General features: G+C 46.6%; 1 pseudogene; it reads left to right on the top strand.

Annotated features, from left to right (window-relative positions):
* Positions 1-13,876, top strand: part of LOC109575113 (ankyrin repeat domain-containing protein 26-like) — a 502,197-nt pseudogene that overhangs the window by 51,996 nt on the left and 436,325 nt on the right.

Below are 13,876 nucleotides of genomic sequence, written 5' to 3'. Positions count from 1 at the left end.
AGGACTCCCCGCATTAACTGCCCCTCACTCTCACCCTGAGCTCGGTCCTCCCTGACTGACTCCCTCACTCGAGCTCAGCAAGGGCTTGACCAACCTCCCTCCAGGCACTTAAAATGAACCCAGAGTGGGTACAGGGGTTCTTTCAACCTGCTGCGAACTTGCCCTCTTAACTTCGACCCTGGGCTGCCAGACAACTCTGCCCCATGGGGGCTGCAAGGTGGAGGTTCAGGGGTGTGCTTGCCTCGAGCCGTGACAGCCAGTGCCTCCCAGACCCCGCCTGAGTCTCCCACCCCTCTCCTGGCCCCACTCCCACCCTCGCGGCTCTCCACTAGCCAGGGCACAGGCCCCACTGCTCCTGTCTCAGCTCGGACCTCTGCTGTCACTTGAGGACCTTGGTCCCCAGGGTGCTTGGGGTGCTATATCCACCCATCTCAGCTATTACACACTCTGGGAGAGACAGAGTACAGTCTGGGGTCCCGCCCGCAGTTCACCCTGAACACGTTCTCTTTTTTTGGCTTTATCTACTGGAGTTCTCTGAGATGTGTTTTTAAAACCTCAACTGTTGCTTTCAAAAAGACTATAAGGTCTCTGTGCTCAACTTTACGAATAAAATCTTCATTTTCCACCTTAAAGTGAAACTGGAGGGAAGACTAAAAGCAGTCTTTTTTTCAAACTGAAAAAGAAAACCCACATGTGACCATGTCACAGAGTACAGGTCACGTAACCCCTCCCTCCTCAGCCTTCTCCTCCACCACCAGCAGCCCGTCATCGGAAGGCCTGCCCTGGGTCTGCAGGGGCAAGGGAAGAGGGGAGACCGGCTCCTGTCTTCAGCCTGCATGGGCTGCTTGCTCCACCTCCTTCCCAAGTTCATGTGGCACTGAAACAGCCCGGGCAACCTGGGGATTCTTATCAGAAACACAACCATGGGTACCAAGCAAGGAGTCCTGGTTCTTGTTTTCCCCGGTATCAAATAAACTTGATTTATACAATTACTGTGACTGTTACATGTGGCTTCAGATGACAGAAGACCCCCAGGGTGTCTCCACTTCCAGTGACAGATGCAAGCAGCTTGTAGGTCAGCCTACCAATAGCTAGAAAAGCTAAATACAGTTTAAAAGAGGTCCTTAGGCAGCCACAATCCAAGATTTCAAACAAAAGGGAAGCCCAGTGAGGGAGCTGAAGACTGAGAGGGCCGCTCCTTCCCTCGGGCATCTGAGCAAAGCCAACTCTGTGAAGAAAAGGCAGGGAAAAAGTCAAGTAGAAGGGGATAGCTAACACAGCTCTGGAGGGTTCCTTGGGCTGTGGAGACAAATAATGGAGCGCAGGCCTGACGAGTCAGTCCAGATGTCAGAAAACGTACCCAACACTCTGCCCAAACCGGCTGAGTGCTATCTGTCACGTCGTGGTGCTCAGGAGACAGACGGTGGGCTTCAGGACTTGCTGAGAAGGTGTGTGTGGGGGGGGGGGGCGGGGTGGTGGGCTGGGAGGCAGCTGAGGCTTCCAGAGCGAGATGCTGGAAAGCTCCTCCCTGGGATCGGGGGGGAAGGTGGGTGAAGGCTGCTGAGACTGAGCTTACAAGGAACCCCTAGCCTCAAGTCCGTCAGGCCCTGAGTGAACAGACACCTCTGTCCCCACTGGAGGTCTGTGTCAGAGGAAACTCTGGAGAAGACAGAATCCCTCAGAACCTCTAGGGTTATCCAAACATAATGTCCAACATGCAACCAAAAAAGCAAAAGAGGGTTTAACAACAAACAGGACCAAGAGAAAAAAAAAAAAAACTGAACCAGATCCAGAGGTATCAGATGTATATCAGCATATCAGAGGTATGCTACAGGCATACAGATGCAAACGTCACCTGTTCAAAAATATACTTGACAAAAGGAAAAATTTCTGAGAATCAAAACCGACTCTCGAACTTTACAATAACAGTGACTGAATTTAAGAACTCAGTCTCTGGGCTTAACATCTGATTGGACGTAGCTGAAGAGAGGATCAGTGAACTGAAGGATGGGTCAGGTAAAAAATATATATAAGAGAGAAAAAAGGATAGAATATATTGAAGGAGCCCCTTGTTAAACTACATTGTTAAAAAGTATAAATGGGGACCCTCATGGTGGAGAAAAGACAGAAAGGGGAATAAGAAATGCCTCTAGGGGTTGAAACGAAAGAGCCTCTTCATGAAAGTGAAAGAGAGAGTGAAAAAGCTGGCATAAATCTCAACATTCACAAAATGAAGATCATGGCATACGGCCCCATCACTTCTTGGCAAATAAATGGGGCAACAATGGAAACAGTGACAAACTTTATTTTCTTGGGCTCCAAAACTACTGCAGATGGTGAAATTAAAAGATGGTTGCTCCTTGGAAGGAAACCTATGACAAACTTAGAAAGCATATTAAAAAGCAGAGACATTACTTCGCAGACAAAGGTTCATTGAGTCAAAGCAATGGTTTTTCCAGTAGTCATGTATGGATGTGAGAGTTGCCCCATGAAGAAGGCTGAACACCGAAGAATTGATGCTTCTGAACTGGGGAGTTGGAGAAGACTCTTGAGAGCCCCGTGGACTGCTAGGAGATCCAACAAGTCAATCCTAAAGAAAATCATACCTGAATATTCACTGCAAAGACTGATACCGAAGCCCCAATACTTTGGCCATCTGATGCTAAGAACTGACTCATTGGAAAAGAACCTGATGCTGGGGAAGACTGAAGGCAGCAGGAGAAGGGGATGACAGAGGATGAGATGGTTGGATGGCATCAATGACTCGATGGTCATGAGCCTGAGCAAGCTCGGGGAGTTGGTGATGGACAGAGAAGCCTGGTGTGTTGCAGTCCATGGGGTCGCAATGGGTCAGATACTGAGCGACTGAACTGACTGACAGGGACAGTGACAAGATTTGGTTCAAGAATCAGACCACTGACTCAAAAATGAAAACCACACATTGGTTTCAGCAGCCCTGCAGGTGCCTAAGGCAAGAAGAAAATGTTCAAGTGCTCAGAGGAAAAAAGGTGTGGCTTTTAGTGGCACAGCAACACTGAGAGCTGACTTTTCAAGAACAAGGAAGTCAGAAGATAATGGACTGGCATCTATAAAATGCTGAAAAACAAATAACCACAAACCTGGAATTCTATACCCAAGAAAAACATTCTTCGAAAGTGAAAGCAAATAAAGACTTTTAGGGCAAATGGAAATGAGACAACTCATCACCCACACACATGAACTAAAAAAATATTCAGGCAGTGCTTTGGGAAAAAGAAAAGTAGTCTCTGATGGAAATATAAAAAACAAGTAGAGACCAACAACGAGGTAACTGTGAGGGTAAATACTAACTCTACAAAACGATGTTAACACCAAATATATATCTAACAGTTCAAAGTGTAACAGTGACAAGGAGGAAACAGTTGTGTCAGGGAGGCAGTAAAAGTACTAAGTTAGACTTGAATGTAAAACACACGCTGTGTCTGTGAATGTACACACAACAACCTGACAGAGGAGCACAGAACTAGAGAAACACTTCAAACTTCTAAAAGAAGGCAAGAGCAAAGAACACAGACTAGGTGGGACAAACAGAAAACACACAGCAACATGATGTCTACACACTGAATATCAACATTATAAACAGAGCAAATATTCTCATTAAAAGATAAAGTGTCAAACTGATTCCAATGAAAACTATACACTATTCACAGAGCTACATGTTAAGATGGAATATCTTTTAGACAGGTGAACCTAAAAGATACCCAGGCCAACAACGACAGAAAACTGACGTGGCAATATCACTGTCAATATTCTCTAAAGAAAGAAGGATTATTAGTGATAAAAAGGAGCATCTCATACTGATACAAGTTCAGTCTAGCAAGATGACAAGTCTAAATTTGAATGTACCTAATAACATAACTTCAAAATATCAATACATAAAAACCGACAGAAATAGAAAAGGAGTAACAGCCAAGTTCATAATCCCAGTGGGAGAGGTTAAAGACACATCTCTTGTGGAACTGAGCCCCCTGTTATGAAGTCACCTGCAGCCATGAGGTACCTGAAATGCAGCTGGCTCTACAATGATATGCGCTGCAAGTCTGAAACACACACTGGATTTTAAAGACTTAGTATGAAAAAAAGAACGTGACCTATTTCATTAGATTTTATCATGTTGATTACACACTGAAATGATATTTTGGGTGTGCTAAAATAAAATATATTACAGGTAATTTCACCTACTTCTGCTTTTACTCAACGTGGCTACCGGAATCTGAATTACATGAATGACAAGCCTGATCTGACTGATACACACAACATTGCATTCCCACTGATATATATTATTTTCAAGAGCCCAAGGAACATATACCAAAAAGAATATATATTGGGCCATTAGGAAAGCTCAAATTATTTCAAAGGACTGAATAATGCAGGGTATACTTAGGGATTGCAATGGGCTGATGGTTTATGGGCCCTCAAACTTCACCCGGCAGGTGGTGATGATCCCAGGAGGCAGGCACTCTGGGAGGGGTCAGGCCAGGAGGGAATGGGCTCCCGTGCTGCGAGGACAGGGAGAAGCAGCAGGCAGTCTAGGAACCAGGAAACAGGCCTCACCAGACGTGGCACCTGCTGGTGATCTTGGGACTCCTCAGCCTCCAGGCCTACAAGAAACAACTTTCTGTTGTTTATCATCTAGCCTACAGTATTTATAATAGTAGCCCAAAAAGACAAAGACAGGGCTCTTCATGGAACTAAGCTAGAAATCAAAAAAAGAAATCAAAAAAGCAAAACCTCCCCAAACATTGGGAAGATAAATAACATACTGCTTGAAGAATTTCATGAATAATAATTTTAAAAAACACAATGAAAATTAGAAAATACTTTTCCATAAAAGATAATGAAAATCTGGCTTCTTCAAACTTGTGGGATGCAGCGAACTGTGTGTAGAGAGTAGCTTAAAGCCTTAAACACATATACTGGAAAAGAAGGAAGGCTAAAAATACATTAAGCCTGTATCCCTAGAAACCAGAAAAAAAGCAAAGCAAACGAAACACAAGGCAGATGGGGAAAAAAGGAGCAGAAAATAAGGAAACAGAAATCAAATATGAATTTTTAAAAAAACAAAGCCAAAAGTTGGCTCTTTGAAAGGGCCGATAAACCTGATAAACCCCTAGAGAGACTGATTAAGAAAAAGAGACAAAGCACAAATCATCAGCATCGAAGATTTTTAAAAGGGGAGACAACACATCTTACAGATAAGAAAGATATTCTGAACCACAGTTCACTTACTAACTGGAGAGTCTGCTCGCCTCAATAAATTCCTAGCAGGAGGGAAATGCTTTACTGAAATAGACCCAGGAAGACATACAAAATCAAAAAATTTTATTTGCATGAAAAAATTACATCTGAAATTAAAAGCCTCCCCACAATGAAACCAACTGGTTTTGCCAATCAATTCTTCCAAAACTCTAGGGAAGAAAACAGTAACCTCACAGGCATTCTCAGGGTAAACAAGGAACACTCTCCAACCTTGTTTTATAAGACTAGCTTAACCTTGGTACTAAAACCAACCAGGAAGAAGTACAAGAAAGTAAAATTACAGACTCTGAGTATAGATGAAATAATCCTAAATAAAACACTAACAAATAAAGTCCAAAAGAAGGAGAATACATCGAGATCAGGTTGGGGTTGTTTTAGAAACACAAATTTTTTTTTTAAGTTAAATTACCACATAAAAGAAAAATCACCTGTTTCAAAATCTGCAGAAAATAAACTTAAGAAAATTTAATGTAATAATTTTAGTTCATGACTAAGAAAAAACTCTTAGTAAACTAACAGAGAAGAATTTACATATTTTGATAAAAATATCTACAGAAAAGCTAATATTCTGTGTGATGGAGAAATACTGAAAGCTTTTCCTCTGATAATGGGACAGAGACAAGGATACTTCTTCTCACTACTTCTGTTCACCAATGTACGCTGTATTGGAGATCCTAGGGCATACAATAAGGCAAGAAGAAGAAAAGGGTAATCACAGTTGCAAAAGGGAAAAAAATAACTTATTTGCAGACATAATTATGTACACATAAATAAATATAATTAAAATTATTTGAAATAAATGGATTTAGCAAGTGAATATAGAAAAGTCAATTCTATATTAGGAATTTATAAAGACACTGAAAATATCAAATATCTAATTAAACATGTGCAAGACATACAGCAAACTATAAACTTCTAAGATAAGGTAAAGAAGATCCAAAAAAAATGGAGTGCTATCTATATTGTGTTCATGGATTATAAGAACAACATAAAAGACACACACACATACACACACAGAGTTAACCGTGTGAGGTGATGCGTATGTTTGGCAGTCATTCCACGACATCTATGGACATCAAGTCATCACAATGTAGACTTGAAATACACACAAACTGTATCTGTCAATGACTCCTTAGTGAAGCTGGGGGTCCAAAATCAGCGCCTGGTACCTGGCAGGTGTGGGAACCTGGGTTCACGTGCAGGCTGTACACACTCTTAATCACAGGTGAGACCTGAAGCAACCCAGCAACTCTCCATTTTTCTTTTTCTGTTTTGCTCTGTTCCCCTTGCCATTTGTGTTTAACATATTCCCAGTATCGAGTGAGCAGTGTCAATGCAGCAATAATGTTTCCCCATCTAAGGCAGGAGCATGTAACACCAACAGACTTCCCAATCAACCCAAGATACCTGGGGTGCCCCATCACAACAGAAAGCAAAGAAACCCGACATTCCCCGAGAGAGAGCTGCCCGATGGCAGGGGGAACTAGGTCCACCAGAAGTCCCAAGGGGACCCCAAGGGGCTTGGAGCCCACACTGGGTCCCTCAGCTTGAGGCCACACTTGCCTTTCCACCATTCTGGGGGTCCTGGCAGAAGAAAGTCAGGCCACAGAAGGGGGATGGTGTGGCTGGCCCATGGGACTCAGGGCAGGACTGACTTGAGTCTGTGCTGGGCTCCGCGTCTAGTCACCACCCTTGAAGTGTACAAAGCTCTTGGGAATCATTGTAGGTTTTTGGCAAAAAGCAATGGAGCCGAAGTCACTTATGATGGTTTTTTTAAAAAAAATCCTCACTGGGGAGTCACTCAGCACCAGCCTCGGCCCCTAGTGAGATGCAGACTCGTGATCATCCATGACTCTGCCCGCAGCCTGCTAGGGCAAGGGGAGGCTCCCAGACACCAGGTGCCACGTGGGGTTCTTTCCCCACTTTGAGTGAAGGGCTGCACCCCCCAGGATGAACCCGACTCAACCCTCCACCTCTGATGCTGAGGCGCCCATGCCTCCCATGACCAGAGGATCCAGCCTCTCCCGGGGCCTCCATGTCACTGCACAGGCCTTGTCCATGCGGCCCCAGCAGGCAGGGTGAGTCCTGTGCAGAGCCTCCCAGCTCGCAGGCCTCACTGCCCACATCAGGGCCTTGGAGGAACACTGTGTGTTCACTGAACGAGTGGATGAGGGCCCCTCACAATGACAGTGATGATGACGAGGAGGAGGAATTGAAGGGGGCTGAGATCCAAGTGTCAGTCCCTGATTCAGGCATCTGTGTGTATTAACTCATTTAACCTCATGACAAGATTGTGTGTCAGGGTGGGGTGTGGGAGGCGGGTCCTGCCACTGTTCTCACCTTGGAGCCGGCAAGTTCACTCTCAGTGTCCAGGGGTGGCTGCAGCCACTGGCCACAGACTGGACAGCTTTAACACAAATTGATTCCCCCCCAGTTCTGGAGTCAGAAACCTGTGATCAAGGTGTGGGCAGGGCTGAGCTCCCTCCAGAGGCTCCAGCAGAGGGTCCCTCTGGCCTGGTCCAGCCCTTGGGGTACCCCAGGCCTCCCTGGGCTTGTGGCTACATCACCACGACCTCTGCATCCATCTGCACAAACCTTCTCCCCTGGGTGGCTCTGTGCCTCAGATCACACCCTCTTCTCTTCCAAGGACACCTGTCATTGGATTTAGGGTCCACATGCATCCCGGGTGATCTGGTGCGGAGGTCAGAAACTTACTTCCATCTGCTGAGACCTTTCATTGGAATAAGGCCACCTCTGGAGGCTGCAGAATGATGGACGGCTTTCGGGGCCACCACTGAGCCCACCACACTTGTCATGAGGCCACAGGGCAGAGCCTCACTGGGCTTGGTGAAGGGAGCTTTGAAGAAGCAGGGCTCAGTCCTGGGGCTGCCTCAAGAAAACAGTTAGGATCAGGACACTCGGGCACAGAGACCAGATGGGCAGGGCTCGGAGGTGTGCTGGTGGGCGTGGGGCTCACCTGCAGGGAGCCTGGAGCCTGACATGACAGCCCAGGGCTGGGGGACACAGCGCGTGGTTTGGGAATGGACACATCCCAGCACGGACGAGGGGAGGCAGGCCCGGGGGCTCAGGCCAGGGGAGCCCAGATCTTCCTGCTGCTCTCAAGGGGCAGGTCAGATGGGCACAGGAGGGAGCCATGGTTTCAGCGACCTGGGTCAGAGTCCTGGTCTGCTGCTGTGTTGTCTCTGGTGAGTGACTCAGCCTCTCTGAGCCCACCGGAGAAGTGCTCGGTGGTGCCCGGGAAACAATGCATGCATATTGGAACTGGGAGAATCCTCGTCACTTATTGGTACAGCTCAATCTTTTCTGGAGGCCATAACCAATGTCTTTATGCTTGATGTTCATTTCAAAGTCAACAAGTTTTTAAAAAGATATGTGTGGCAAAGGATTTAATTAGACTTTGAAAGGATCTTCTTTCTCTTATATGAGCATGGCCATTTCATTATCATATGAGCAATAATGATATATGACTGAATATTCACATCACCAGTGAGAATTTCCCTAGTGCCAGACACCAAGTTTAGTACTTTAGGATAACCCAGTGATGTAATGACTTGTTTCCCAGGTGGTTCAGCAGAAAAGAACCTGACAGCCAATGGAGGAGATGCAGGAGACCTGGGTTCAATTCCTGGGTGGGGAAGATCCCCTGCAGGAGGAAACAGCAACCCATTTCAGTATTCTTGCCTGAAAAATTCCACAGAGAGAGGATCTTAGGGGTTACAGGGTTGCAAAGAGTTTGACACATAAGAGCCACTGAACATGCACACAGTCATGTAAATACTGTTGTTATCTCTGACAAATGGTGAAGCTTCGGTGTTGTTGTTGTTATTCATCAGATTTTGTCTGATTCTTTGTGACCCCATGGAGTATGCACTCCATGGAATTTTCTAGGCCAGAATACTGGAGTGGTTGGTGTTTCCCTTCTCCAGGGGATTTTTCTGACTCCCCACATATTGTAAGACTAAACTTGAGAATTCTTATTTTTATTTCATTTCAAGTAGCCTTTGGGTATCTGAAAGGACAGTGTAGGTACTTTCAAGATGTCTTCTGCAAAACAAAGCCCTTTCGGCAAATGTGGTCATAATATCCAGGTAGGCGTTGCTGTTGTAAGTGTCACATATCAGCCAGAGGCAAATTCTGAGCTCTTCCTCTGGCAGAAACAAATTGACAAAATAAGGCAAGAAAGAGAGCTGGGAAAACAAACCACACCAACAAGTGGAAAAGCGTTCCTCATGAGACAGAGCTAGAGAAAAACCCAACATCTTTGTGACCCCAAAACCCTCTTAGAAATGAATGTTCAATAAGGAAGAGATGAAACATGTCAAGTTCCAAGGAGAGGCAATGCCCATGGCCAGTGTAGCTTAGAGACGGACTGACCACTCGATGAAGACACACACCAACGTAAACCCTTTGCAGACAGCAGTGACGGTCATCACCATAGTAAGTGTTTAGTCTGGGGACAACCTGCCCTGGGCTCCAATAAGCGAGCAGACCTGGTTCTCTTCCTCTGCCCCCACACCATTCACTCATGAAGGCAGCTCAGGTTCTATCATACCCTGCGTGCCTGTCTGGCTCATTCATGAGCTGTGACCACCTCCAGGGAAGGACTCTGCCTTCTCTTCTCTCTGCGCCATGAATCTTCACACAGTGGGCCTTCAGAACCTCAGGAGACTCACCCCACCCCCACTATAGCCAGACCCTCCCCAGGCATTAAAACAGCTGTGGAATCACTTTGGTCCAAGTCCTACTTACGGATCCTTGGAGCCCACTACAGCCTCTACGGAGTGATTAAGCAGGCCCTCTAAACACAGATTCCTGCCTGTCAGATCTGAGCTTTGAATTCATGGTCAGCTCTGTCCCTCCCGTGGCAGCCAGGTGGGCCACATTGCAGACAAAGGAGCTCAGGAACTGTGTGTCAAGGGAAGCATTGAAATGACAGCGATGGATGCAACCTGTTGCAAACTGAAGGAGGGTCCCTGCGTGTCTCAGAAACGGCCTCTGGTGTGCAGGTGTCGAGGAGGGCCGCCACAGTGCAAAGGAAAGAGGGGTACTCGGGGGCAAAGGCTCTTGGCCTCTCGGGTAGCAGCTCCAGGTGGTAGCTCGTGAACAGTGGACAGCCAATGTGGTCACATGAGCGTGACGCTTATTCCCTCACAAAGAAAGAGAAAGGGGGCAGGGTGTGGGAGTACCCGGAGGATGTGGTGGGTTGGATGGAGGGACGTATCCTTCCTCTCTCCAGTGAAAATTGCTTTTTTGAGTCTCAGAGCTGCCAGAAGGCAGTTACAGGTCAGGTCCCCACAGTATCCAGTGTGGGCTGGGTGTCCTAGCCCCCGTCACATGGACAAGCCACACCATATGGCTTCCCTGAGTTCTAACGGCAGGATCTGGGGGTTTTGTCTAGGTACACACTTTCTTGCGGTAGCTGTGTTACCCCCTTCTTTGAGCCTCAGTTTTGTCCTCTAGAAAAAGGACATCGATTGCTACCTTAGCAGGTTGCTACCTTAATCCCATGAAGACTAATTAGGGTGATCCTACAATGAATAGTTGGCCTTAAGAGATACTGGGCTTCCCTGATAGCTCAGCTGGTAAAGAATTCTCCTGCCATGCAGGAGACCCCGGTTGGATTCCTGGGTCGGGAATGCTGATCCGCTACAGAAGGGACAGACTACCCACTGCCGTATTCTTGAGTTTCTCTTGTGGCTCAGCTTGTAAAGAATCTGCCTGCAATGCGGGAAACCTGGGTTCAATCCCTGGACTGGGAAGATCCCCTGGAGAAGGGAAAGGCTCCACTCCAGTATTCTGGCCTGCAGAATTCCATGTACTGTATAGCCCACAGGGTCGCCAAGAGGTGGACACGACTGAAGGACTTTAACTTCACTTTCAAGAGATATGACCTGAATCCAGATTAAACTGGAGTCTCCCAGTGTCATCTGGCATTTCTTCCCTGAAGCCAGCCAAAACCCACACAGGTGCATTTCCAGGGTCTCCACGTAGCCAGCTGGACAGAAAACCCAGCGTGGTTCAAACAAGCTGACAGACAAGCAGGAGAGGACTCATGGGCAGATGGCTTCCCTCCGGTCTCAGGTGGAGCTGCGGGACCACAGCAGGAACCAGCATCTCAACCCCTGGGCTCAGCAGTGCCCTTCTTCTCAGGCCGGCGGATCGGCCCTGACGGGCGCAGGAAGGTCACCAACTGCCCCAGGTGACCTCACGCCCCCTCCCACTGCTGCAGCATGACCTCACAGGGCCCCAGCCCTTCTGCAGAGCCAGCCCTCCTCTTCCCTTGATTCCAGCTTGAGCCCTGGTCCTGGGTCCCAATTGGTCAGCACCAATCATGGTGGCCAGGGGTGGAGCACACCGATTGGCCAGGTCCAGGTCATGTGACCATACTCTTCAGGACACGTGTGAGCTGCTCACGCTCTGTCAGGGATGGAGACAGTGCAATGCCCCCAGAGCAGGGCTGAGAGTCCGATCACTCTGTCCGTGTGCTCAGTGTCCTGGGACATGCCTGCACGTCATCTCTACACACCACTTTGTCTCCTCTGCAGACCAAATATTCATGACATACCTTTCCCCTTCCCAAGCGCTGTTTCACACACCAACGTCCAAGGGAGCAAGACCTCCTTTTGGAAGGTAGGTTTGGAGATCCTCTCTTAAACTCTGGACTTGTTTCTTGTATCATGTTAGAATAATTTATTCAGTCTAAAAACCCCCACTGAGCACGACCACATGCTGCTTTGCCTATTCAGGATTCTTAGCTGTTCTGAGTAGAGAGCATGGCCTAGGGGCCTCCCAAAGGGAATGAATTTTGTCCAGGGAAGTACCTGAGAGGCTGAATCACTGAATCACTTTGCTGTACACCTTAAACAAATTATTGTAAATCAACAATACCTCAATTTAAAGAAAAGATATTCCCCCATCAAAAATGGTTTGAAATTTTGTAAAGTTTTTCCTTCAATTGTTGGTTTTTAGTATGTGTCGAATTGATTTGGTGCTGTCTTTTGAGGTAGGGATCCAACTTACTTTCCCACATGGATACCAAATTGTCCCAATGGGACGATTCCTTTGTCCTTTCTTCTGGAAATGTCCTTTCTGCATTTACACATTAAGAAGTTTCTTTTAAAAATGCCAAGTATCAAGAACTTCAGATCTTTGGAAATTTGTACAGCACCCCAGAGGCATGTTTCCATTTCTGTGTCTTCTCTTCACACTTTACCATTGCCTGTTTCTAGTATACACAAGTACCCTCAGAGGGTTCTCTGTAGTGAACCATGTATGTTTCTGTGAGGACAGAGGATGTGAGCACAGAGGAGGAACTGAGTGACCATAGTGACCAATATTAAGTCTGGCTGAGACTTCCTAAGGCAAGGTCTGTGTTTCTCCCTCTTGCTGTCTGGATATGCAATATGATGTTGGTGGATTGGTACTTGGATCCCTGGGTCCAGCAGTGTAGAAACATACCCATAGCCTGCTTTTCCATTATATTTTCCTCCGGTGGGTTCTGCTGAGCTGGTGTGGGGATATTTCTGCTAAAGGCTTGAGAGGTAGTCAGTCCTTCTGCTTCTCATCCCCTGCCCTGTCTGTACTTCTGTCACTTTTGTAAATATAGCTAATTTTCAATGTTGTTAGTCCTTGTGTCATTCTGACTCTCAGGCACCTGTGGTTTAATAGACCTCCAAGTCCCAAGAGCTCTTTGCCTGGTGGAGACCTGGAGAACTCAGGGAGCAGCACCACATCATACTGGAACCTGGACCAGAGAGAAGGTTCTTGCCAGGAAGGCTCCATACCTTCTGGGGGGTGGTTCAGGGTTCACATCTGATTGTGCATCCCCTGGGCCTTTGGTGCAGGCCCCACTCTGAGATCTGGAAAGGAGGTGGCTTCCCTCCCTGACACAGAACTAGTATTTTTTTTTTTTGTCCTCGTCCTTGTCCAGTCCCATTTGGCTCCCAGGCTCTACACTTGACCCTCACCCACAGGATCAGGAGAGCCCAGTTCTAGAGGAGTTTCATACAAGGAGAGGCTCCCAGAGACACTCCAACACCCGGGCCTAAATAAGTATTTCCTTGGAGTTTCACAGCCCTGGGAGGATATACTGGGTTTGTGTCCATTTTACAGTTGAATATGTTGAGCCTCAGATCATTGTGTGATTTGGCCTGGGTCACTCTTCAGGTCAGTGTAAGGTGGGATTTGAGCCCAGCCTCTATGTCTTGGAGCCTGTGACTGTACAGGTGTTTCTGCTTGTCAGTCAAATTTATTTCATGGTTGTTTTTTTTATGCATTTGTATATGGTACTGTTCTGTTCTCTCTCTGATGGTTCATATCCTGCTACATTGCTGAGTTTATTAGCTTTAATACTTGTTACTTGGTGGAGTTTTTATGGCTTCATATAAATCCTGTCATAATTGAATAGTGGCAGTGTAACTTCATTTGTTCCAATGGGGATGCTTTTATTTCCTTTTCTTGCCTAGTTATTCTGGGTAGGACACTTCCACTACTATGTTGAACAAGATTGGTGAGAGTGGGCATCCTTGTACTATTCCTGATCTCTTAGGAAATTCTT

The sequence above is a fragment of the Bos indicus genome, chromosome 21 (genome assembly GCF_029378745.1).
Source record: "Bos indicus isolate NIAB-ARS_2022 breed Sahiwal x Tharparkar chromosome 21, NIAB-ARS_B.indTharparkar_mat_pri_1.0, whole genome shotgun sequence".
Classification (NCBI taxonomy): domain Eukaryota; kingdom Metazoa; phylum Chordata; class Mammalia; order Artiodactyla; family Bovidae; genus Bos; species Bos indicus.
The sequence above is the reverse complement of the archived record's forward strand: the minus strand, read 5'-3'. Positions and strand labels throughout refer to the sequence as shown.